This window comes from Notechis scutatus, chromosome 5, assembly GCF_049901735.1.
Source record: "Notechis scutatus isolate UNSWTSFEM ecotype Mainland chromosome 5, rNotScu1.2, whole genome shotgun sequence".
NCBI lineage: Eukaryota > Metazoa > Chordata > Lepidosauria > Squamata > Elapidae > Notechis > Notechis scutatus.
The window spans coordinates 96,190,396-96,214,973 of record NC_142013.1 but is presented as its reverse complement, the minus strand read 5'-3'; positions in this window follow the sequence as shown (position 1 = coordinate 96,214,973).

Sequence of the window (24,578 nt, the reverse complement as noted above, 5' to 3'; positions counted from 1 at the left end):
TCATTGTCTAAAATGATATAGGTTTTCCTGCTTGCGCAGGGCATTGGACTAGAAAACCTCTGAGGTCCCTTTTAATTCTGTTAATTTGTTATTCTTTATTTTCTCATTATTCTTACAGTGCATCCAGTGCAGACTCAACAAATGCTCTATAATTATTGTGTTTTGGGAATGGCTTAGGAAATATTTATTTCAGAACTAATACAAATATCCTGCTAGTATTCAATGGTGCACTCCTGGCACTATCTAAACAAGGTCTGCTTTGAAAAATTAAGCCTTGGGATGATTTGGCTTTCTCGCTTTCCATGGCAACCTTATCATCTAATTAGCCACTCATGTCAGGTCCAAGAATTGCATTTATGGGGGGATTTACTGTTTTTTGTAATTCTGAAACTTAGCTTGTCCTATTGATCCTATCTTATGGTTGAAGATTATCTTTATAAAAGGCCATCTGTGATTCTGAAGGTTCTTAATAACATTTCACATTATTAAAGGGCACAGAACTCAAAGCAAACACTGCTGAATGGTTGAATCCCTCTAAGTACTAAGTACTGTATATGAAAGCAGGGAAAACATGCCATAGTGAGGAATGCATTCTACTCAAAGGCTCTAAATGTCACTGTCTGCTTATTTTCTTGAGTTGAGAGGTGAGCACATGGGCAATGACCATTATCTGAAGTATACTGCATTATAGCTCCTTCACAAGAGCATTGTAGATCAAGGTATAGAAGAGTAAAACGAGTGAATGAATTTGTGTCTTTTGTGAAGGCAAAGATAACATATCCTATTGCTTTTGTTTTGTTTATTTCTGTGATATTTTCCATGGAAATGAGTGGGTTTTTTCTTTTTCATTTCAGTTTACAAGACCATAGAATGACAAACACATTTAAATATAGCAGTGCAATTTCAGAGTATCACAAAAAAGGAGTTTTGGTGTGGGTCACATATATCCTAAAGGCTAAATTGCCTATATCTGAATTAAAGCATGAAGAAGAAAATAGAAAAAGACACTTCATTTGAAATCCCAAAGGTGCTTTTTCAAAAGGAAACGGAACTGTTTTTTTCCTTGAGGAAGAAGAATGTCTTCAGACGCTCAGTTTGAAACTTGAATTTAAATTCACTGCAATTAAGATTTGGGGTGGGGGAAACAGGTTTGGGGAAAAAAAGGTTGGATATAATTCCAGAACATATTATTAAAAACTATACAAAGTTGAGCTATCATCCTAAATGGTGTAAAAAAATACAATTTTTACTACTTGAGGAAACTGTAGCCTTAAAAATAGCAATTGTATTTTCAAGTTTAAAAAAAAAACCTCCCTTATTTTGGTTATTATAAATATATTTTGAAGTGTGGTTAATTTTTAAAATAGACAGAACTTGATGAATCCTTAGAAGAAGCACTAGAAAAAACAGAAAATAGAGTATAATTTAAAACAAAATCCTAAACTTATATGTAGCATCAAGATAAACTTTGAAAGTTCTTATTCAAATGTATACATCTTTTTAATCTTTATTGTCTTCCTTCCTTCCTTCCTTCCTTCCTTCCTTCCTTCCTTCCTTCCTTCCTTCCTTCCTTCTTTCCTTCCTCCCTCCCTCGCTCCCTCCCTCCCTCCTCCTCTCCTCTTCCTCCTCTCCTCCTCCTCCTTTAGAATGTGCCTTTAAAATCTGTAAAACAAATTTAGTAATTCTTGGAAACCAAAAGAAGAAGAAAAGCAACTGAAAAATTGGGTCTCAGGGAATAGTTTTATGGAAAGTATTCATGAAAACTTACATGGAAATATTGCAATGTACTGTAATAGTTTGTAATCATGGACAAATTATAAAGGTATAACAAGAAAATTATAACTGACATTTTCTTCTCTTCAGGTGTCATGAATGATATTCCAGTTTTTCTGGAACAGATTGGTGATAATGTTTCATAATTCTCAACAAAGAAACATGTAATATATTATATAATTTAAATGAAGCAAATTAAGCCTTCACTAAATCAAAATTCAAAGTGGGTTGCTGAAAGTTGCTAACTAGTTTATAATAGGATCTAGAGAAGCTGATTTGATTCCCAGTTAAAATTCTCATTCATATGAATCATTTATTTTAACAAGACTTAATTCCTACATGATGTTGAACATGGCGTTAAAGCATTGTTAAAAACTATTTTTTTAACAAAAGTTATAAATAATTGCAATTAGAACACATGTGGTAGGATTGAGGGAAAATTTGTAAAGCAGCATCATATTGTCATATCACAAGCTCTTTCCTCTGTCCTTTGTGGATATGTACAGTATTATAACATTGCATGCATCTATCAAAGGGGTAGAACTTGTGGCATGAAGATGTATCACACCTTTCATCATGAAATCCACATAATGCTTCAATTGCAAATAAACTATTGAGGATTTTTGATGGTTTGTTTTCCTAGGTCCAATCAGAAAACATAGAATAATAGAGTTGGAAGAGACCTCGGAGGTCTTCTAGTCCAACCCTTTGCTTGAGCAGGAGACTATTATTTGAGACAAATTGTTGTCCAGCCTCTTTTTAAAAGCCTTCAGTGATGGAACACCCACAATTTCTAAAGGCAAGCTATTCAACTGGTTGATTATTCTCACTGTCAGGAAATTTCTCCTTAGTTCTAAGTTGCTTCTCTCCTTGTTAGTTTTCAGTCATTATTTCTTGTCTTGTCTTTTGGTGCTTTGGAAAATAGCTTGACCCCCTCATCTTTGTAAGAGCCCTTCAAATATTGGAGACTGCTAGCATGTCTTCCCTAGTCCTTCTTTTCACTAGACTAGACATACCCAATTCCTGCAATTGTTCTTCATATGTTTTAGCCTCCAGCCCCCTAACTATTCTTGTTGCTCTTCTCTGCACTCTTTCCAGAGTCTCAACATTATATATATATTTGGCTGCTGCTGCTGCACACTATTGGCTCCATCACTGAAGGCTTTCAAAAAGAGATTAGACCATTTGTCTGAAATGGTATTGGGTCTCCTGCCTGAGCAGGGAGTTGGACTAGAAGACCTCAAGGTCCCTTCTAACTCTGTTATTCTGTTATATTTAAGTGATTGTCCACTTGGACTCCAAGATCCCTCTCAGATATCTCTCTACAATTAGTAAAGCCAATAATAAGAAAAGGTGGGAGATTCTTTCAATCATATCTGGAGAGCCACAAAATATTCTTATTTGTTTGTGTCCCACCCTTGTTATGCAGTCAGTTGTCACTGTGTAATCAAATTTAAATCACATTATCAGCTAGCTAGACAACTTCCAGTTAGGACACTTCTCAGAAGAATCTCTTTAGAGATTTCCAGTCTAGGCATGTAAGTATCACTTGATTACACCCCAGGGTTGTCACAGAATAATCACATTTATGTCCACTCAAGAGGCATTCAACCAAAGTAAACCGGGTTTAGTCTAGATAAATAAGATTTCTGTTTTAACCTTGTATTTTCATTTCATTTTGCTGGTACCTGCTTAATATTCATGTTGCCTCTAGATCCCTACTGCTTCTGTAATTTTTAATGTGTTTGACCTCTTTTATTAGTGGGAGATTCTAAACCATATTTACTAAATAGCATGCTAAAATTTTAAACAAAGCACATTTTCATTCTCTTCATGATTATGCATTAGTTTAAAAATATGACTAACAAGGCCAACAATAAATATTCTCCAGGCACCCAAACAGAAGCCGTTTTTTTCATTCTTTCTCAGAATTGCCAGATAATTTGCATTTGACCTGTGCCTCTGTGTCTGAATGCAAATATATATTTTCCCCCAGGTTGAATTCTAATCTGCCCTTAATTAAGCTAGAAACATTAAAGAAGTTCCATTTTTCTTGGCTAAGTAATCAGCTTTTTTATTTGATTTTAATAATGCAACAATTACTTTAGTCTTGATCCCATGCTACTGAGTTCCATTTTCAGAGCACATTAGGCTTCAGGGATGTCATTTCCAAACCATGTCCTAGAATCATTACAGGATAATGTGTAATGTGTCATTGTAAATAAATGGCATAATTTGGTCTCCAGTGTCTATCACTAATACCCTTTTTAATGAGCCAGCTTGGTCTAGTAGTTAAGGAATCAGGTTAGAAACCAGGAGACATGAGTTCTAAGCATGAAAGCTGACTGAGTGAATTGGACCAGTCTCAGCCTTAAAAAGAACACAAAGGCAAATCACTTCCAAATCTTGCCAATAAAATTTCAGGGACTTATCCAGGCAGTTGCAAGGAGCCAAGACTGATTTAAATGGATCAAAAAACCCAAAACTTTACTATTAATAGGTAGATGAATAGCAGATCCCTGGAAATAATTTGTACAAATAGCACTTAGCACTTATATACTGCTTTATAGTGCTTTACATCCCTCTTTAAGTAGTTTTACAGAATAAGCATATTACTTCCAACAATCTGGGACCTTATTTTACTGACCTCAGAAGGATGGAAGGTGGAGTCAACCTTGAGCCGGTGAAAATCAAACTACTGGAAGTCAGCAGAATTAGTCCACAATACTGCATTCGAACCATTGCACCACCATGGGCCTGTGGTTGCAGCCTTCTCATCCCCACTACCATGAATCCAGATGAAGGTAGGATTGTATTTCCTCACTAGAGTATATGATTGGAAGTGTTAATCACAATCATATCACATTGATTTAACATGTAAGCCTAACTTGAGTTAGCATGCACATTTTTACATATTCAGTTAAATTACAAAGGTGATTAGAAATGTTCATGGGAGGACCCTGGTGTTCAAGATGTAAATAGCTGATATTCAGCCCTACTTGCTGTTTCTGTCTGAACTCCACCAATGATCATACTTTCCATAGAGTAATGATAATAGCAAAACATTTGAAGGAACATGCCTGCAAATATTGAAAGGTAAAAAAAAATCTAATATTCCCTCTTATTCCATTCTTAGACTTTCAATAAGCTTACCAGACCCATAAGACTGGCCAAACATTGCCCTGCAATCTTCAAGATTGAGTTGTATTTTTGTGCTTGGATTTCTATTGTCATTTATAAAATGGATTTGTAGGAGTAAATATAAGGGGAAAGGGGTTGTAACTGGGGTTTCATGTCAACGGTTCAATAATTTATTCTTGTTTTGTTCAGAACCATTGAATGAACAACTTTAGGAAGTTTAAGAGAAGAACAGGCAGTCTTGTATCATTTGTCTCCAGCATCTGGTATTCAGAGAGATGCTCCATTTGAAGAGCATAGAAGGTGCTGCCATTAAAATGCTTGTATGGACACTGATTGTTCTGTCTAAAACTAATACACAGAACTTTGGGTGAATTAAGTCAAATGATGTGGTGGTGGGGATGACTTGAGAGAGAGACACTGAGACATTTGTAGTACATAGCACTAAATACTGGTTAATTTCTTAGATGTGAACCACTCTACAATATCTGCACATAAACTCACTGTGTCATTTCCAATAGAATCTTCAAATCACTTATGTAGTTTCAAAAAATCACACCCTAGAAGGTATCAACTGCCCATAAGATGTTTATCCAAAACATCTAGTTATTTAACTTGCAAAGCATACATCTCCTTCTCAGAGGGACCTCAACAGTTCCATCTGAGATGTCAGGACTTCCTCTGTACTATCTATGTCTCCCACTTTATCTAGAATCAAATCACGCTCTTTCAACCATCTTTTTTTTTTCCAGGTGGCTGAACACAGGTTGCCTACAATCTTATCTTTTATAAGTGACTCAATGAATTCTAAAAATTCAGAAGGCCTTTTTATTCCCTAACATTAAAATCAACACTCATTCTATTCCTTGAGTTTTGCCAAAGAACCTGTGTTTTTCAAAAGTAATGCATCTCCCAGGGACAAAATATTTCAATGGCAAACTTTTCTATTATTATTTGCAGTTTTTGCATATGTGCCTCCCGTGAAAACTGTCATAAATCTCCTATTCCTCTCTGCCAGCAAGATGCAGAAATGAAGCACACTGAAGTCATTCCTCTTTCCATTAGTATTTCTCTGACCCACTAGCAATCACATGCAACAGAAATGCCTGGAGCCATTTCCATCAAGTTTCTGCAATCCTGTTGCAAGGATGCTGGAAGTAAAAGAAAGGCTTTAAATAGTTAACTCACTTTTGATAGATACAACATTTGCAGGACCAATATCATCCCCGGAGCTCTACTTGAAATCTATAGATTTACAATCAAATAATCTCAGATGGTTTATACACAGGAAGACAGTCAAGTACACCCAGCAACAGTGAATACCCTGCAGAAAGGAACACCAACAATGAATAATAAATTACACTTATTAAAGGCAGCTGTCCAGCAGACATTTGCTGATTTGCAACTCTCCTTAGGGGTGTAAATACCCATATGCCATACTTATCTTGAAAACTATGGATAATATGGTCTTCAGTTTGCCAATAAGCTGAGACATAAGTGAAACATTACTAAAACCAAGATTGTATTTCACATGACTATTCTCATTACCAATGTAAGCTATGCTCACCAACCACACATTTTTGCTAATTCAAAATCCACATATCTGTATTTTGATAATAACCATCTTTCCAGCGTGTGGTTCACAACTGAACATTAATTTAATAATAATTCATTTAATACAATTGATTTTAATTTAAGGTTTATCACACATACAGACTATATGGTGTAGTCCACAAGCTTGCCTTAAAGAAAATGGTATTCTGACATGTTTGTTTGTTTGTTTGTTTATTTATTTGTCAAACATGTACAAGATAACAAGTATAAGTATGAACAAGAATGAGGGAAGTAAATACAGATAAATGGGGACAATAAGACAAGGATGGTAGGCACGCTGGTGCGCTTACCCCCTTTTAGGACTTCTTAAAAATGGGGTGAGGTCCATAGTAGACAGTTTGAGGTTGAAGCTGTGAGGGGTTGAGGCTGTAACAATGGAATATGGTAGTGCATTCCAGGCATTGACCACTCTGTTGCTGAAGTTGTATTTTCTGCAATTGAGTTTGGAATGGTTTACCTTGAATTTGTATCGGTTGTTTGCCTATGTATTATTGTGATTGAAGCTGAAGAAGTCATTGACAGGCAAGATGTTAAAGCAGACAGTTTTGTGAAAAAAATGTTCGGGAAGATGCTGTACCACACTGAAATGGGACAATTTTATCCTCATTTATATTCTTCAGACGGGGAAGGGGAAAGGTACAGAGGTCAGAAGTCATTAGTGAAATTCTCACTAAGTGCTTGGACTTGGCATATGTCAATGTTCTTCTGCTCCATGTAATTAGTTTCTTGCTTTACATTGCAAGTGTAATCTTTAAAACTCACTAAGCGAATCTCACTTTAAAGATGTCAGAATTGCATCATTTCTGTCTTCAGATGTTTGTTTGTAAGTACATTTGGTTACCAGGTAAGTAATTTCAATGATTCAACCCATATATCACATATCGTTCAACCCATATATATCAATTAAAAATATTACTTTGAAGTTCATTAGCGGATTGGATAACTATTTGAAGCAAATCCGGTCAGATCTCAAGAGTGGCAATTTGTTCATGACTACTCTATCTTTTAGCAATTGATTCTTTTATCAGTCATCCCCTGAACAAGTAAAATCTTTTCCATAGCCTGTCTGCATCTCATCAAATTGCTGCTATTTTTGTTTTACACTAATATAAATTAACTGACCTCTGCTTGGTTTCTCCCAATTTCTTCCTTCATTTAGAAATATCAATTCACAGTGATTATGAAAATCCAATAGCAATCATGGCTTGGAGACAATTCAGTGCCATCACTTATACTCTTATACAGAACTTCTTTAGAGCTTTTAACTTAATGAAATTTACAAGGGCAGTTGGAAAAACAGCTGTCATTGATTTTGAGATGAGAAAATGAAAACTGCTTCTCACTTTTTGGACCCATCACAAATGTTTATAATCAATGCTTTATATTACCGACAATAACACATTGTGTGAGCAGCACTGACATATTTTCAAAGCTGAAATCTGTCAATTCTGCTCACCTACTGCTGTCTGTATTCTGCCTTATGTCAGTTCCATATAATTCTCTGGCTGTTGATAGTTTTCATTTTACTGCTTGATAAATATCCAGTCAAATCCAAACTTCAGGATTTCCAGACAGGCATGATCTAGATACTGATTGTCTCTGACTATTGGCAGTGAGTAGACTAAGGCAATGTGGATACAAGTAACATTGATAGATGGAAGGTTTGATTTGCAATGCAATACAAATCTCACACAGAATTCTATTACAGTAAATTTGGGCTATCTACTCAATTAGATATTGCAGTTACAAGATCAGCTATCATACATGGAGTCTTCTAGCATTTGATAGAAATATTAGGAGGCACAGTGTCTCAGTGTTTTGATGACACTGGAGGTGGTTTGGTGATTTTAGTCCTAGCACTGCATGGCAGGGTGAGTTCTTGTCACTTGCCTTAGCGTCTGTCCAGCTAACAGTTTGGAATAATATTCTATGCAAGTAGATAGATAGGTACCACTTTAGTGGGGAGATGAACTGATGCTCTGTGCAGTCAGTCAGATTCCTGATGGCTCTGAAACTTCCCAGTTTGTGGTGGCTGCTTACGAGGCAGTTTCAGGAAGGGAAGGGGCCTTGGAAGATAGAGCTACTCATCTTTGTCTCTGCTGCAAAGTCAGCTCGCCTTCCTGTGGCACAGTTTGGGAAACACACAAGTGTGTCCAACAACAGAGCTGGTATCTTGGTGAGCCAAAACTTCTCCTCTGAATTTGCATTGTGGTTTCCTGGCTACTCTAATAATGTCATATGTTCATAATAATCTGAAATATTCTGGTATGTGATGTTACGGCATGGGCTATGAAATAGTATTGAAAGCACTACACAATAGGGAAAACTGTATACAAATATCTACTGTATTTGTCAGAAAGAGGTGCTTTGATCACACATAATTTGTTGCATAATTTTTAGAAATAATAACAATAAAGGAATGAAACAGTAAGGAAATGAATGTAATTCTTACATAGGTTGGATTTTGATTGATGCACATTTCTATAGGAGAAGCACCATTTATTTTAAATTATGTCCTAGTGAAAGGACTCATTCTTTTGTAACTACTGTATATAACATGCAAAACCTTAGCTTCTTAACTGCAATTGGATTAGCTGCCATTAGTTCCAAATTTTGTTGAATCAACATTGTAAATATAACAATATGCCATCTATTTTACATACCATTATATTGTCATCAGAAAGTAACCCACAGGTCAGGCTTAGGGTTCCTTATATGCACATTGGTCAAATTGCAGCACCGCTTAGAATCCTAATGGGTTTGTGCTTCAATAGGAACAGTACATTTTTGATCTTGCAGTATGTTTAGTCTTGTACAATTTGGGGCTGTCTAGCCAGAAAGGCTCTAGAAAGCTTTTAGTAGCAGGAATAGTATGCAGAAAACTCTAACCCTGCCTCCAGATCTCAGAGACCAGTAAGAGAATGAAAATAAGTTGAAAGAGCATCAAACCATCCATAGAGATGAAGAGGAAAAACACTGATTATTTTTTTTCAGGAAGAAAATTGTACCATTCTTCGGATTTACTAAGATATGTAATATGTGGAACATTTCACATGTGTGAACAACTGAGTATTATTGATGTGGGTTCTACAGATTTTGATGCATAGTATACATTTAGTTCCTTTTTAGAGATTTTTAGGTCAGATCCATATTAATTAGTATCATCTTCTCAGATAAATTATAGAACTCATTTCTCCATTGAAATCCGGTACTGAGGTTCTTAACTAAAAAAACCTCTTTGCCCTGTTATTCCAGTGCTGTCCATGGCATTTAAAATTAATTTTGAAAAGTGTCCTACCTTGAATTATATTTTCAAAATGAGGTGTTAATGCAGAATAATAACAACAACAAAAACAACAAAAGAACTCTGAGGAAAATATGCATTGGATGGTTAAAATCCATTAGGGCTTTAGGAAAAGCCTGCCACAGATTCTCATTAAATGTCTTGCATATCAGTGCATAATGCATGGCTGTAAGTAAAACAGTGGTACCAATTTTTCTCTGTCAAGTGTTGTATGATATATAAGAGTCCTAACATAAACCATTTTATTCTTGACAACTGGTTCAAACTAATTTCTGTTTTTCTTTCCTCTAACATACAGAAAGCAGATACCATTTACTGGGTTATAGAAGTATACATATGCACTCCCCCCCCTATTATCTCATCTGATTTATAAAGTTCTCAAAATTCTACAAGCTAATGAGTTGCTCCAGGCAGGATTTCATGGGAAAAGCTGCTATGCAAAATCTTAAACATTATTATATATTGAATGTTTTTTTAGGTTTTGAACATTTTGGAGCAGAATTATTCTCCTCATAATATGTCATGGTCTCACTTCTGCTTTCTTTCAAGGTGTTTATTTATTTTGCACATACATAATTTCCCTGCAGTGCTTCATTAATGTAGTCAAGCCTATATATAATCTATTGGAACATTCTTACATTGTTTCTCTAGATTCATAATTGACAACCTCACAAGCAGAACAATCATGCCCCAAAGTAACTTGCCATGTATCTCCAAAGGTCAGTTTTATATAAACAGCAATTACAGATTCATATCAAGAGAAGAGATTTAATGTAATAAATTTTACTTAATGGTAAGGGAGAAGGAGGAGAAGGATAGCTCTCACTATTAAAATGAAGCAATTTCTCCCTAAAGCGACAATTACAAAATGATTGGCAAACTTTATTTAAGATTTCTATAGCAAAAATGTGCTCTGAGATTTCAAAAGGAGGATTGTCGTAAAATATAGTAAAGAAGTCTAAGAAATGTGTAACTCAGAACAGAGCTACCCAACAGATTTTTCATTTTTTACTAGTGTGATTGTAAGTTAATAGTTGACATCCTTTTCAATGATTGAAGTTGAACCACCAACCTTTGATTGATTATGCTTACCCATTTATGATGACCATTTTCTGTGTTTTAATTCAGCCTTAATTGTGGTTTTAGTAGGTTATTTTTTGTTTACATTTGTATAGCTCTTCTTGTTTAACCGTGACTCACCCAAAGTCAGATAAGCACAGCTATGCAAATTGAATAAATATTATTTTTTTAAAAAACTATTCATATTGTAGGCCATGTTCTCTTGGGGGTAATAAATAAATAAATAAATCTCAGGAATAAAATGTGACTGAATCCAAATTGTGTGGGATCATCTTTGCGACATTTTAATTTCTAGCTTGGATTTTCCTTTCTATCTTGTGTTTCTCTTCGGTTATTGCCCCCTGTTTACGTCTACCCATCGTGTTTTTAAGAACTTATTCCTGCAAAAGTCCTAATCTGAGATAAGCACTCTTTGGATATGATCTTAATGTCCTTCCTTATTTATAGACCCAGAGCCATCCTCTGACTATATTTGCTAAAAATGGTGTTACTGTTTTATATCATTTGGAAACAGGAAATACACTAAAATTGGCTGCAGATAATAATAATAATAATAATAATAATAATAATAATAATAATAATAATAATAATAATAATAATAATAATAATAATACATCTCCCCATCCCCCAAGCCAAATGACATCCTCTAAAATTCCAGCCTTGCATTTCTCTTTCAATGTATCCAATAATAATAGCATGTTGCCTACTAATGGAAAAATATGTAGAACTGCAAACCCACTTTAGTCTACAATTATACTTAATTGCATACAATTCATTATATGAGCTTAGGATAAAATCCAAATTTTCCCCTACCGTAGTATGTCTTTCGTGGTAGATTGCCTTGCCAAAGCAGCAGTGACATTTTCACATGCTTCCAAAAAATGCCAACTCTGCTCTTTTGCATTGTGATATTTGGTGCAATAATCTTCATATTATTTGTAAACAGAATTATGGCTATGACAAAACACCAATCTCAAAAGTAATTTTGTTTGAGTACCTCACCTAACAGCCACAACAACACTCCAAAACTTTGTGGCATTGTTACCTAAAATGGATAGGTACAGTTGAACCTGTCCAATGATTCTCTCCAGTCTTCAGAAGACTTGAGCAATAAGAAAGACAAAGAGTTAGTCTGTTTGTTCCTGGAGGTTTCGGCAAAGGACTTAACTTGCATGAAAGCTGAACTAAGAAGGGCTGCTGTCAATATTGCTCTATCTAATCTTCATTTGAAAATGTATTTAAATCACTTTCCTTTTGTAGTTTTCCTGATAGAGTTCTTTTTTCCATTACTCAGATCAATTGCATCATCACCATCTTAAATATAGATTAATTATTTGTATATAGTATTCCCCAAAAAGCAGAAATTATTTTAAAAAAATCATTGATACAAGAAATCATTGAGATTTGATTCTACCTTCACAAAGTGGATAGTAAGTTATGAGAATGATACTCATGGAGCTACACATGTTTTCTTAAGGGAAAAAATAAATTTATTAAAAAACGATTTACTAAGGCAATGGAATGTGGGAAGAAGAAGGGGATAGAAATTAGGGAGGGTTATTTCAATCAGTAGATTAATTTGTAGTGGTGTTGACCAGTGAGATGGTTTGTATAAATTCAGAATCATAATAGAGCTGCAGGACATCCTATACCATTTCAGATAAGTACTGTCCAGTCTCTTCTTAAAAAGCTCCAGTGATGAAACACCCACAACTTCTAAAGGCAAGCTGTTCCACTGGTTAATTGTCCTCACTGTTAGAAAATTCTCTCTAATTCTAATTCTAGTTCTAGGTTGCTTCTCTCCTTGATTAGTTTCCATCCATTGTTTCTTGTTCTGTCCTCTGGTGCTTTGGTAAATTAACTGACCCCCTCCTCTTTGTGGCAGCCTCTCAAATACTGGAATACTGCTATCATGCACCCCCTCCCCCAGTCTTCTTTTGTCTAGACTAGCCAAACCCAAATTCTGCAACTGTTTTTCATATGTTTTAGTCTCCAGGCTTTTAATCATCTTAGCTGCTCTTCTTTGCACTTTTTTCTAAAGTCTCAACATCTTTTTTGTAATGTGGTGACCAAAACTGGATGCAGTATTCCAGTTGTGGTCTTCCTAAGGCTTTATACAGAGGTACTAATATTTCACATGCTTTTGATTCTATGCCTCTATTTATACAACCAAAGATTGCATTAGCTTTTTTTTTTTTTTTTGCTGCTGCTGCTGCTGCTGCACACCACTAATTCATGTTTAAGTGATTGTCCACTAGTACTCCATGGTCTCTGTCACAATCACTGTTTTTGAGCCAGGTTTCCCCTAATCTATACTTGTATATTGCAGACGCCATCAATTAAACAATTCTGATTTGCACGATCCAACAAGAGAGCCTTCTCTGCCACTGCCCCCACTCTTTGGAACATTCTCCCTAGAAATAAGGTGGGCCCCTGTATTCTCATCCTTTCAAAAATATCTAAATATCTGTTTCTGCCAATTACCATAGCTAAAAGAACCATGAGAGCATTTTTCTCTCTCTTTGTCTCTCTGTCTGTCTCAGTCTCTGTGTCTCTCTCTCTGTGTCTCTGTCTCTCTGTCTTTGTCTGTCTCTGTTTTTGTCTCTCTCTGTCTCTCTGTCTCTCTTTCTCTCTGTGTCTCACTCTCTCTGTCTCTTTTTCTCTCTGTCTGTCTCTGTCTGTCTGTCTCTGTCTTTCTCTGTCTCTCTGTCTCTCTGTGTCTCACTGTCTCTGTCTCTCTTTCTCTCTGTCCGTCTCTCTGTGTCTCTCTGTGTCTCACTCTCTCTGTCTGTCTCTCTGTCTCTGTCTGTCTCTGTCTGTCTGTCTCTGTCCCTGTTTCTCTGTGTCTCTCTGTCTCTCTGTGTCTCACTCTCTCTGTCCCTCTTTCTCTCTGTCTGTCTCTGTCTGTCTGTCTCTGTCTGTCTGTCTCTGTCCCTGTTTCTCTGTCTCTCTCTGTCTCTCTGTGTCTCACTCTCTCTGTCCCTCTTTCTCTCTGTCTGTCTCTGTCCCTGTTTCTCTGTCTCTCTCTGTCTCTCTGTGTCTCACTGTCTCTGTCTCTCACTCTCTCTGTCTGTCTCTGTCTGTCTGTCTCTGTCCCTGTCTTTCTATCTCCCTGTGTCTCACTGTCTCTGTCTCTCTTTCTCTCTGTCTGTCTCTGTCTGTCTGTCTCTGTCTGTCTGTCTCTGTCTCTCTCATAAAAAAGGGCTAACAAGGAGTCTCTGATGGAGTGAATGGAATTAAAACAAAAAATCTGGGTGTTTAATGCCTGACTTGTGATTATAATTTCATAGTAGCATGGGGTCACATTTGTTATTTTTTTTTGCCAGCATCTTAAAAGCAAAGTCAATAGGGAAGCCATCAAGAGGTCACCTGTTGACCACCTGATGTCCTTGCTTAATTATAGTGCAGGATTTGCTTAAATGATGGCAAGCAGGAACTGCTGGAACTGCTACTGCTAAGTAATGTGTTCATGTGCCATCATGATTTACAACCATTCTGCTTAGCAATGGAAATTTTGATCTAAATTGCTGTTGTTAAGCGAGTACTACCTTTAAAGATTTTACTAGGAAGTAATTATCTGGTGCCAGGATGCAAAGTCCTACCTGTATGGTGCTTCCCTTTGTCACTTTTATTTTATCTTAGAGCAGTTTCACTTTTTCTAAATATCGTTATAATGCAGTTCCTGGAATTTCGATATATTATCAGCCTCATTGGTTGTGGTTATTTCATTTAAGCCAACTCCATATGTTCATAGGAATAGCATGAGCTTTGATTGTTTGGCACAAGGATAATGTTATCCTTTCTAATAGTCTGTATCCATGAGTCTCTCCATTATTCCAAGGGGTCTGCAGTACTGAAATTATAGGACATCTGGGAACAACCACTGTTGATAGCTTTATTGACAAATTGATTTGCTGATCCATAAATCAACAAGACATGTATAAAACTAAAGATATAAAGCTAGTGAAAAGCAAAGACATAACCAAGAGAAATTCTTTATGGGCTATATATTTGGGTTTACCTCTCTGAACGATAGCAAGATCTTTAAAATGTAATAAAAAGTGATGGGTTGGAAAGAAGGAAAAACTAAATAAATCCCTTCCTTCCTTCTTTCCTTCTTTTGATTAAGTCATAGAAATGTAAGAGCACTCTTAAAAATTAATCACCTGGAAATGTCTCAACAGACTAAAGATGAAGGACTGCAGGTTTGTCAATGAACATTGCATCCAACGAAGAACTTCATTCAATATACAGCCTTCCAATTACTTTTATTGATTTAGAAAGTCAATCTTCTTCCTGCTGGTCAAGTGCATGATAGCAATACCCGACAACCTGTTTTTTTGTGTTGTTATATCATTATATATTATTTTTTAGCAGGAGGGTCAAACAATATTTGTCTTTCTCACAAAACATTGGCCTCTACTTCAAACTCAACACTGCTGTTTTTTGTCCTCACAGGGTTGCTTCTCTGCCGCATGAAATGATTATTTCAAAACAGTTTGGGCAGTGTCAGTGAAGTGTCATGAAAAAGCAGGGTGTGACAGAACAATCTTGTGCTCATCTCTACTGGGGAAAAAACCTGGCAAAGTGAATTGGATGTAAATGAGCATTAGTAAGATCTGAATCATCAGGGATAAAGACAGATACATTTATTGGCTTTGGTTTCTCTGCCCTTTATTTTGTTAATAAATCTGGGCAAATTAGATATGCATAACTGCTCTAGGAAATTGAATATGTGTAAATGTTCCCAACTTAAGCGAAGCATGCAATATCTGTTTGTTATCTTGCTTTAAAAGATGAAGAAGGATATTATGCAGGAAACATGAAAACAAAAGACAGAGATGGCACTTCTAATTTAGCCCTGTGTGTATGATTGAATATAAACCAAATCTGTATTCAACCATGATTCAAATTCAGACTAAGCAATAAAGGATTTACGTTTAAAATATTATCTACTATTTTCATTATATCCTCTGTTATATACCATAAATGTATAATTATTTGATAGATAGACAGATATAGGTATCAAAGAACAAAACAACAAATTGTCTACTTTTCTTTTTTTCTTTCTTACTTTGTATTTGGTGGCATTAGTTTTTATTTTGTTTTTAAAACATTTAAGAATATATATATCTGTGTACTCTATCATCTATCTAGCTATTTATCATCAACATCATCTATCTATCTATCTATCTATCTATCTATCTATCTATCTATCTATCATCTATCTAATTATGTAGAACAAATGATGGAAGTTATGTACTTTGCTTTCTACTGGACAGCTGTGATTTTAACAGAGAACAAATTAAAAGTACATAAAATTTAGCTTATGGGTTGGGCTACTTAGCAATCAGATTCATACCGAAACTGGATGCAGAAGGTGACTTTGAAGATGCAGGGATTTGCGACCCTGCGCGATCCCTGCCGCGCTAGCCATTTTGGTGCCTCCGATCCATAGATCTGGAGGCTAAGGTTGCTACGAAGAAGCAGCCGAAGTTAAGGAGGAGCTGGTGAGGGGTTTGGGGGTGTTGCAGACCCCCTTCCCAGCCGGCAAAACCCCCCTTTCCCAAGACGGTCGAGCGGCGGTCTGCAATGGCCGCCTCAAAGAAGCCGGCAGCTGGGTAAGATTGAGCAGGAGGAAGAGCGGAGAAAGTGAAAGAGAAAGTTTTTGTGGCTGACCCAGGACTTTAAGAGGCGTTTAATCCTGAGAACGATGGTTTTCTGAAAAATACTTTGTTTCCAGAGGAGGATCTCAAGCGGCAAAACTGAGTGCTGAAAGGGAAAGTTTACTCTCCTTCCTTATGGAATCAACAAATGGCCATTGAGAAACCTGTTGTTTCTTCTTTATAAAAGGTAAAGACTTGGCTTCTTGTTATAAGTGGGAAGGAAGAGGACAAAATATATATATTAAGATTTTGTTGGAGGAGATGCCTTGAAGATCTTGAGACCAGAAATTAATTGCAACAAGGTTTTAAAATACAGATTGGAGGTTTTTTCCTTTCCCTTTGATACCTTACCAGGAAGAGAAAGTGAGAACTTTGTGTTTTGTTTGGACTGATTGACTCTCTCTGGAATTTTGGGGAATTGCTCTAATTTTTGAAACACTTTGGTTGCTTTAAAAAGAAGAATAAAGAATGGCTTTATCTGCTGATGAACTTAGAGAATATGAAGAAAGAAAGGACGCTGTGAAAAAAGCCTTTCTCTCTCTAGAAATGGCGTTTGTTAATTATCAAATACAACAACAGATGGAGGAAATGGAAGGAGAAGAAGGAGAAGAAGAAGAAGACGCCATCTTCAATGAATTTAAAAATTTAGTTAAGAGAGAAAGGAGAAAGAAAGGAAGGAAAATGAAGGACTTAAGATCTAAAAAAATACTTAAGAAAGGAAAAAATAAGATGCAAAACCAATTCAATGTTAATGTTACTGAGCAAAAGGAGAAAGGAATACAACAGAGAGGGGAAGTTGGAGGTAAAAAGGTTAGGTGGGGTAAGAAAGGAAGGGAAAAGGGAGGGAAAAGCCACAAAGGTATAAAACAAGATGGGAAAAAAGGATTTTTTTTTAGGGATAAAGGGTAATGTATAATTTCTTTAAAAAAGAAGATTCTGCAAGGTACATAAGATGGTATGGTAGTATTTGTATTAGAAATAGAAAATTAGAATGTTATAAGAATCTGAAATGTTTAGTAATGATAGATTTTAAAATTTAACAAAAGATTAAAAGGAATGTTTAAAATATTGAGTTTAATTGAAAAGACTAATTTACTGTTGTTTTGATCTTATTATAAACTCATTATTGTAGCATTTGTTTCTTGAAATAGACAATTGGAAGTCTATAAGATTTAAAATTTAGATTCATTATTTAATTATATTAATTATTGTGGACTTACTATTTTTTTTCTTTAGAGACTAGTAGGTTGAATGTACTAAGCAGAATCAGATTGGGTATTAGGTGTTATTTTAAATATTAATTTAGGGGGAGGATAGAAAGGCATCATACCTTGATCAGGGATTTCAGGAAAAAAACAATTTCTTTACTTGCTGTAGGGAATGAGATAAATGGATAATTTGGAAAGAATGGACAAAAAATATAAATATAATGAATTAAATTAAAATGAATTAAATAAAATAGAAATAAGAGTGAAAAGTGGGGAGAAGTTATATGGAAGATATAGAATGGTAAATAAGATAGGTAATGGCATATAAGATGAGCACGAATTTAATTGAAGTCCATACAAAGAGAGGTAATCTGGGGCCAAACTACTTTCTTAAAAGAAGTTTTATATTTTTGTGTTTTGTGTGTCTATGTTTTCTTTGAGAATTAATAAAACCTCGGAGGAATGTTGGATGAGAATAATGTTAAACAAGACAGAGAGGAATGAAGATGATGGTTATAAACTGGATAAATATAGAAAATTAATAATAATTTAATGAAATTGAATAAGAAAAAAGAAATAATGAGAAATTTGTTGAGAGATATCTATATGGTTATATTGAAATGGTGAAAAATAGAATTATGTTGTATAAAATAGTATTCTATCTGACTTGTAAAATTAATAATGGAGAGGTTTGTGTACTTAATGGATAACGATGGTTTGTTTGTCTTTAAAATTAATAAAATTTGTTTCAAATAAATAAATAAATAAATAAACAAATAAACAAAATCCTCTCAGATACTTTGGAGAACCTCTGATATACCTGAAAAGGAAAATAAAATAATGGGGAAAGCACTGTATTTAATCAGTGTGCTGCATGCCAGCCCAGGAAAAGGAGTAGAGAATATGTGTAGGTCTGCATCATCACTAAACCTGTCCACACTATTATCTGTGAAATGTAGGTAAAATAAAATGATACAGTATCTCCTTAATAAAAATAAGTCCACTGCCACCAGTATCTAATTAATAAAAATAAGGCCACCCTTTTACTTTTTGTGGGGATATATTGTCTCAAAAACAAAAATGAGGAATATAAGGAAAGATTTCAGGCTTTCTTTTTTTGTTACGATATATTTTTATTAGTTTATCAGAATATAAAATACAAAAATGCAAAATTAATTGTACTAATTAAAGCGATTAATTTTGCCATCTCTGCTAACACCATTAATTTTTACAACTGTCATTCCAAAAAATCATTCCATTTTTGTGCATAAAGTATTTTTGCTGTTCACAATACATGGAACATCAAAGTTCCATTATTTTCAAATTCTTTATCCAATAAGTCTAGAAGAAAAGTCTCTGGTTTTATCTTTACATTTTCTGTATTAAGATGTGAATCCTGTTCCAATATTACTTTTCCACATGTCCACCATAAATGATAAATAAAGTTCCTTCTTTACATTTACATTTCCAACATTCACTTGAAGTACCTTAACACCTTCTTAACATTTTGTCCAGCTGTATGCCATTGTATATAAAAAAAATATTTTATATTATAATTTAATGAAATTTTAAACCTTTCATTACATGTTTTCTATTGTTCAAGCATTATACTATATCCAAATTTATTTATTTAGTGCATGGCATATCATACAAGGACTAGCAATATACATTAGATTAGTAGAACCCAATAAAATATAAACATTAAAAAGATCTATGTTCAAATACCAATGTTCAATGTTCAAATATATCCAAAATTATACCAATGTTCAAATACCAATGTTCAATGTTTAAATATCAATGTTTAAATATATCCAAAATTCTTTGCCCACTGAATCAGACAAAGCTTTACTTACTCATTCTCCAAGTTCATTTTCAGTATTAAAGCTTTCTTTGTTTTTTTAAAGAGCTCTGTGCCTCAGCGGCTAATTCACATCATTAAATATGAAAGAGACATAATTTGGAAGATGAAGTTTTGCTAATGCAAAAATATTGGGCTAATGGCAATTACTTAGTTATCTTATCTTGCTCTTTCTGGTTTATTTTCTATTTTTCAAATCTTTATTGTTTACTGAGTTTATTTTTTATTAATCTGGTGCAAGGAATCCAAAAGTCAGGATCGTGTAAAGCCAAATGTTCCATCTCTCTTAACATCACTGCTCAAACTAAGTGAAGAAATCTGCTTAATGGGAATAAATGACTATAACAGTGTAGCTTGAAGCCAAGTTCTTGTTTCTTCATCAGTGAAAATATTGGTGTGTCACCCTAGGATCAGAATGGAAATGACTGAAAATTCCTAGCATGCAACAGAATAAAAAATTTCTAAGCTCTGGGACATTCCACCAAAGGCGTTGTGATGCTGCTTAAAAAACGAGTGCATTAAATGAATTATGAACCAAAATATGTCTATTGAGAAAAAATATAGTCTGAAAAAATGCATTAATTTTGATGCCAACATGCATGCTTCCATTCCGATTACAATTTAAAGACAATGGACCCCTGTGGAGAAACTGATACCCTTGGCAAGCGATCATGCCAATAATACATTAAGCTCTGGGAACTGAATGCTGGCCAAATATGCTCACATTCTTACCAAAACTATCTTCTGGAAGAGGAAAAAAAATGATTTGATTTTGGCTACATTATTGAGCCAGAAGTGGGTGTCTAATGCTGCAAGGAAAATTGTTGTTTTAAGGCAATTCCTTTTGTTTTTAATGTCAAATTTCCTCTTTGCATTTAGAAAATTCTGAAGCATCACTCTACATCAGGAGTGTCAAACTTGCTTCATCACAGTGTCGTCATGTGACATATCACTCACCAAAATCAACACCAACCATAAGAACCTCCGTTGTCGCCCTAACCTAACCATATAGCAACGTGTCCGCTCCCGTGTACTCCGCACTGAACTCAAAAAACGTCTAGACAATGAGAGAAGGACCTGTACATTGACTACCATGCTGACTGTATCAAAAGTAAGATCAATATAATGACTCTACTTTGTTTGGATTGAACAGTACTTTGAATTTTGAAGAGGTGCTAGAAGTTCAAACACTTCTGAGACTCTGAAGAATTAATTAACATAGCAGAAAATAGCTTTCAGCAAGTAAATGTCAGTGACCATGTTAGATCTGGAGGAGTGGGCGCAAGGAACGGAGACGAGGCATCGAATAGTGACTCAACTCTTTATTAGTGACTTCAGAAAGAGAACAACACGCTAGGGCAACAGCAGCTCCTTTTATAGAGCTGGCTGCTGTCACAGTGTCCAATTATTCAAGTTTGCCACGCTGGAAGCGTCAATCAGCAGCGACCCGCTATCAGCCAATCAGACTAGTCGGAAACAACCAATCACGATCTGCTAACTGCGGGCCAATGAGAAGTGCAGGATTACGAGCCTGCTGTGGAAGTAAAACTATTAGGATTTAAAACTAATGCGTTTGCTTAGTTCGTAACAGACTAGGTATTATAAATACAAATAAATATATATAACCCAGCAAAACTTTTGCCCAGGATGAATTAAATCATTATTCTCAAATGATGGAAGTGGCATTTGGTCAAAACAATAATTCTTCCAAATCAGTGGTGGGATTCAAATTTTTTTACTACCAGTTCTGTGGGCGTGGCTTGGTGGGCATGGCATGGCATGGTGGCTGTGGCTTGGTGGGTGTGGTAGGGGAAGGTTACTGCAAAATCCCCATTTCCTCCCCACCCCACTAACTTGCTTTCCAGGTCCATTCTCCTGTGCAGGGCAACAAAAGAAGACCCAGCCAATCAGCTGGGACTTGGGAGGCAGAGAATAGATGGAGGCAAGGCCAGTCAGAGGTGGTATTTGCTGGTTCTCCGAACTACTCAAAATTTCTGCTACCATTTCTCCAGAACTGGTCAGAACCTGCTCAATATCACCTCTGATTCTAATACTGCATAATTTTTGGAGGTTCCCTCATTCTTTAATTCTATAGGTCTGTTCAAACTTTGGATTCTTTTGTTTGAATGGTTTAAAATAAATAGCAAAAATAATTGCTATTCATGCTTACAAGCAGGTTTTTGCCTATTATGTGTTATTTATTTAACATATAAGCATAAAAAATGTGTCTATATTACTCAAGCACCCAGAAAACAAACCTGGGAAAGACAGTTCTTCTAATAAGGATGTTCAACTACGATACAACAGATGTCCCATTTGGACTGGTCTGCCCCAGGATAATTCCTAAGTAATAAATTGCTAATAAATAGTTAAATCTAAACAGTTTGGAAACATTTGTATGTTAGGAAGTATTTTGCTGAGATCCAGGAATGTTACCTGAATAGATAAGCTCTGATTACCAGAAAAAAAATTTTTTCAATGCATTATATCTAATATCCTGTAATACCTTTTGCATTTAAACTGAAAATGAAAGGTCATCTCAAATTATTATTGTGATGATGATAATTCTAATATCAGGGTTTGAGTGAATTAAAAATGAATTTAATATACGACTGAAAATGGCATTATTTTATGCTTGATCTTTTCATTTATTTGTTTAATGGGCACACTAACCTACTTAAAAGACAAGATTATCAGAGTAAAATACAATAGTTATATACAGGTTTTATATATAAATATTTATATATACATGTGTGTGTGTGTGTGTGTGTGTGTGTACACACACACACACACACACATACTTGAATAATGGTTGCATTAGTTAATTATATATAGAATTGTAACTACAGCTAAAATTATGCAATTGTTTTTTTTCCCTTTTTTCTATTTTTTTCACTTAAAAATACATTTTACGTTTCCATATCATTTATTTACTTATTAAATTTATTCGCTGGCTATCTCACTGTGTACTACTCTAGGTGGCTTAAAACAATAAAAAGAAATAAATGAAAAGAGTAAAGAAAATAGAAGTAAAATAATAGAAAAATAAAATAAACAATGAAAAATAAATCAACAAGAATACATCAATATAGTAGCAAAAAAGTAATAAAGTAATATTTTTAAAAAAATATATATTAGAATAAGCTCTTGAAATATACTTAATAGAAACATGTTAGTAAACTGCATAATATTATGGTCCCTGGCTATCATTTTCTGCAATTACTATTAAGATGTTACAAAGTGCTGATCAAAAGCACAGATATTTGCTAAAATCAATAGAAATAAGTGAAATAATTCACTATAAATGCAGACAAGATACTAAATAAACTAAATATTATAACCAATCCACAGGACTATAACAGAACTTGAGGAATAAAAAACTAAAATACTTATATACTAATGATAGTTTATATCCAATGTAGCTTTATATACTAATCAATACCGCATCCAGTTTTGGATACTAATTACAAAAAAGACTTTGAGAAAAGTAGAATGAATGAATGAATGAATGAATTCTTTATGGCCAAGTGTGATTAGACACACAAGGAATTTGTCTTGGTGCATACGATCTCAGTGTACATAAAAAGAAAAGATACATTCATTAAGCATCATAAGGTACAACACAGTCATAGGGTACAAATAAGCAATCAAATCATACTAGGAAACAGTCAATATAAATCGTAAGGATACAAGCAACAAGTTACAGTCATACAAGTGGGAGGAGATGGGTGATAGGAAGGATGGGAGGATTAATAGTAATAGAAATGCAGACTTAGTAAATAGTTGGACAGTGTTGAGAGAATTATTTGTTTAGCAGAGTGATGGCATTTGGGCAAAATCTGTTCTTGTGTCTAGTTGTTATGGTGTGCAGTGTTCTATAGTGTCATTTTGAGGGTAGGAGTTGAAACAATTTATGTCCAAGATGTGAGGGGCCAGAAATATTTTCACAGCCCTTTTTTTTGACTCGTGCAGGATACAGGTCCTCCATGGAAGGCAGGTTGGTAGCAATTGTTTTTTCTGTAGTCCTAATTTTCCTCTGAAGTCTGGGTCCGTCTTATTGGGTTGCAGAAAGAAGAATAACTAAGATAATTAAAGGCCTGGAGACTAAAACATATGAAGAGTGGTTGCAGATTTTGGGTTTGGCTAGTCTAGAGAAAAGAAGGACTAGTGGGGACATGATAGCAGTAGTCACGTATTTGTGAAGTTGTCACAAAGAGGAGGGAGAAAACTTATTCTCCAAAGCACCAGAGGGCAGGACAAGAAACAATAGATGGAAACTAATCAAGGACAGAAGCAACCTGGAATTAAGGAGAAACTTCCTAACATTGAGAACAATTAATCAGTGGAACAGCTTGCCTTCAGAAGTTGTGGAGGTTTTTAAGAAGAGACTGGACGGTCACTTGTCTGAAATGGTATAGGGTCTTCTGCTTGAGCAGGAAGTTGGATTAGAAGACATCAAAGGTCCCTTCCAGCTTTATTCTGATTGATTGATGGTTAAAGATTAGCATTACTAAGTTGTTTAGCAAATATATATGTGGATATCTATCTGTCTGTCTATATGTAACTGGTAAAATACAATATAAACCTAAATCATAACACAACATAAAATACATTTTAAAAAGAAACCTTGTAATATGCATTAATAGGATCATAACAATTAAGAGATTAATTTCCTGCATAAAGCAATGAAATAAATTTTATAACTCTCTTAGAGATATTAGGGTTCCTGTATAACAGTAAAAAGCAAATGAACTCATTCTCTGAGTTTGTGAGACTGCAATTAAACAGAATCACTGTGGCTATATGATAGGGGATACAAATGGCGATAAAATAGACATTTAAGAGTTTTAGTTTCCACAGGTCATGGGTTAGTTCACTCTGTAAAATGAGTACATCCTTTCCAAAATTTCAGAAACATTAGGCTGGACTAAGGAAAA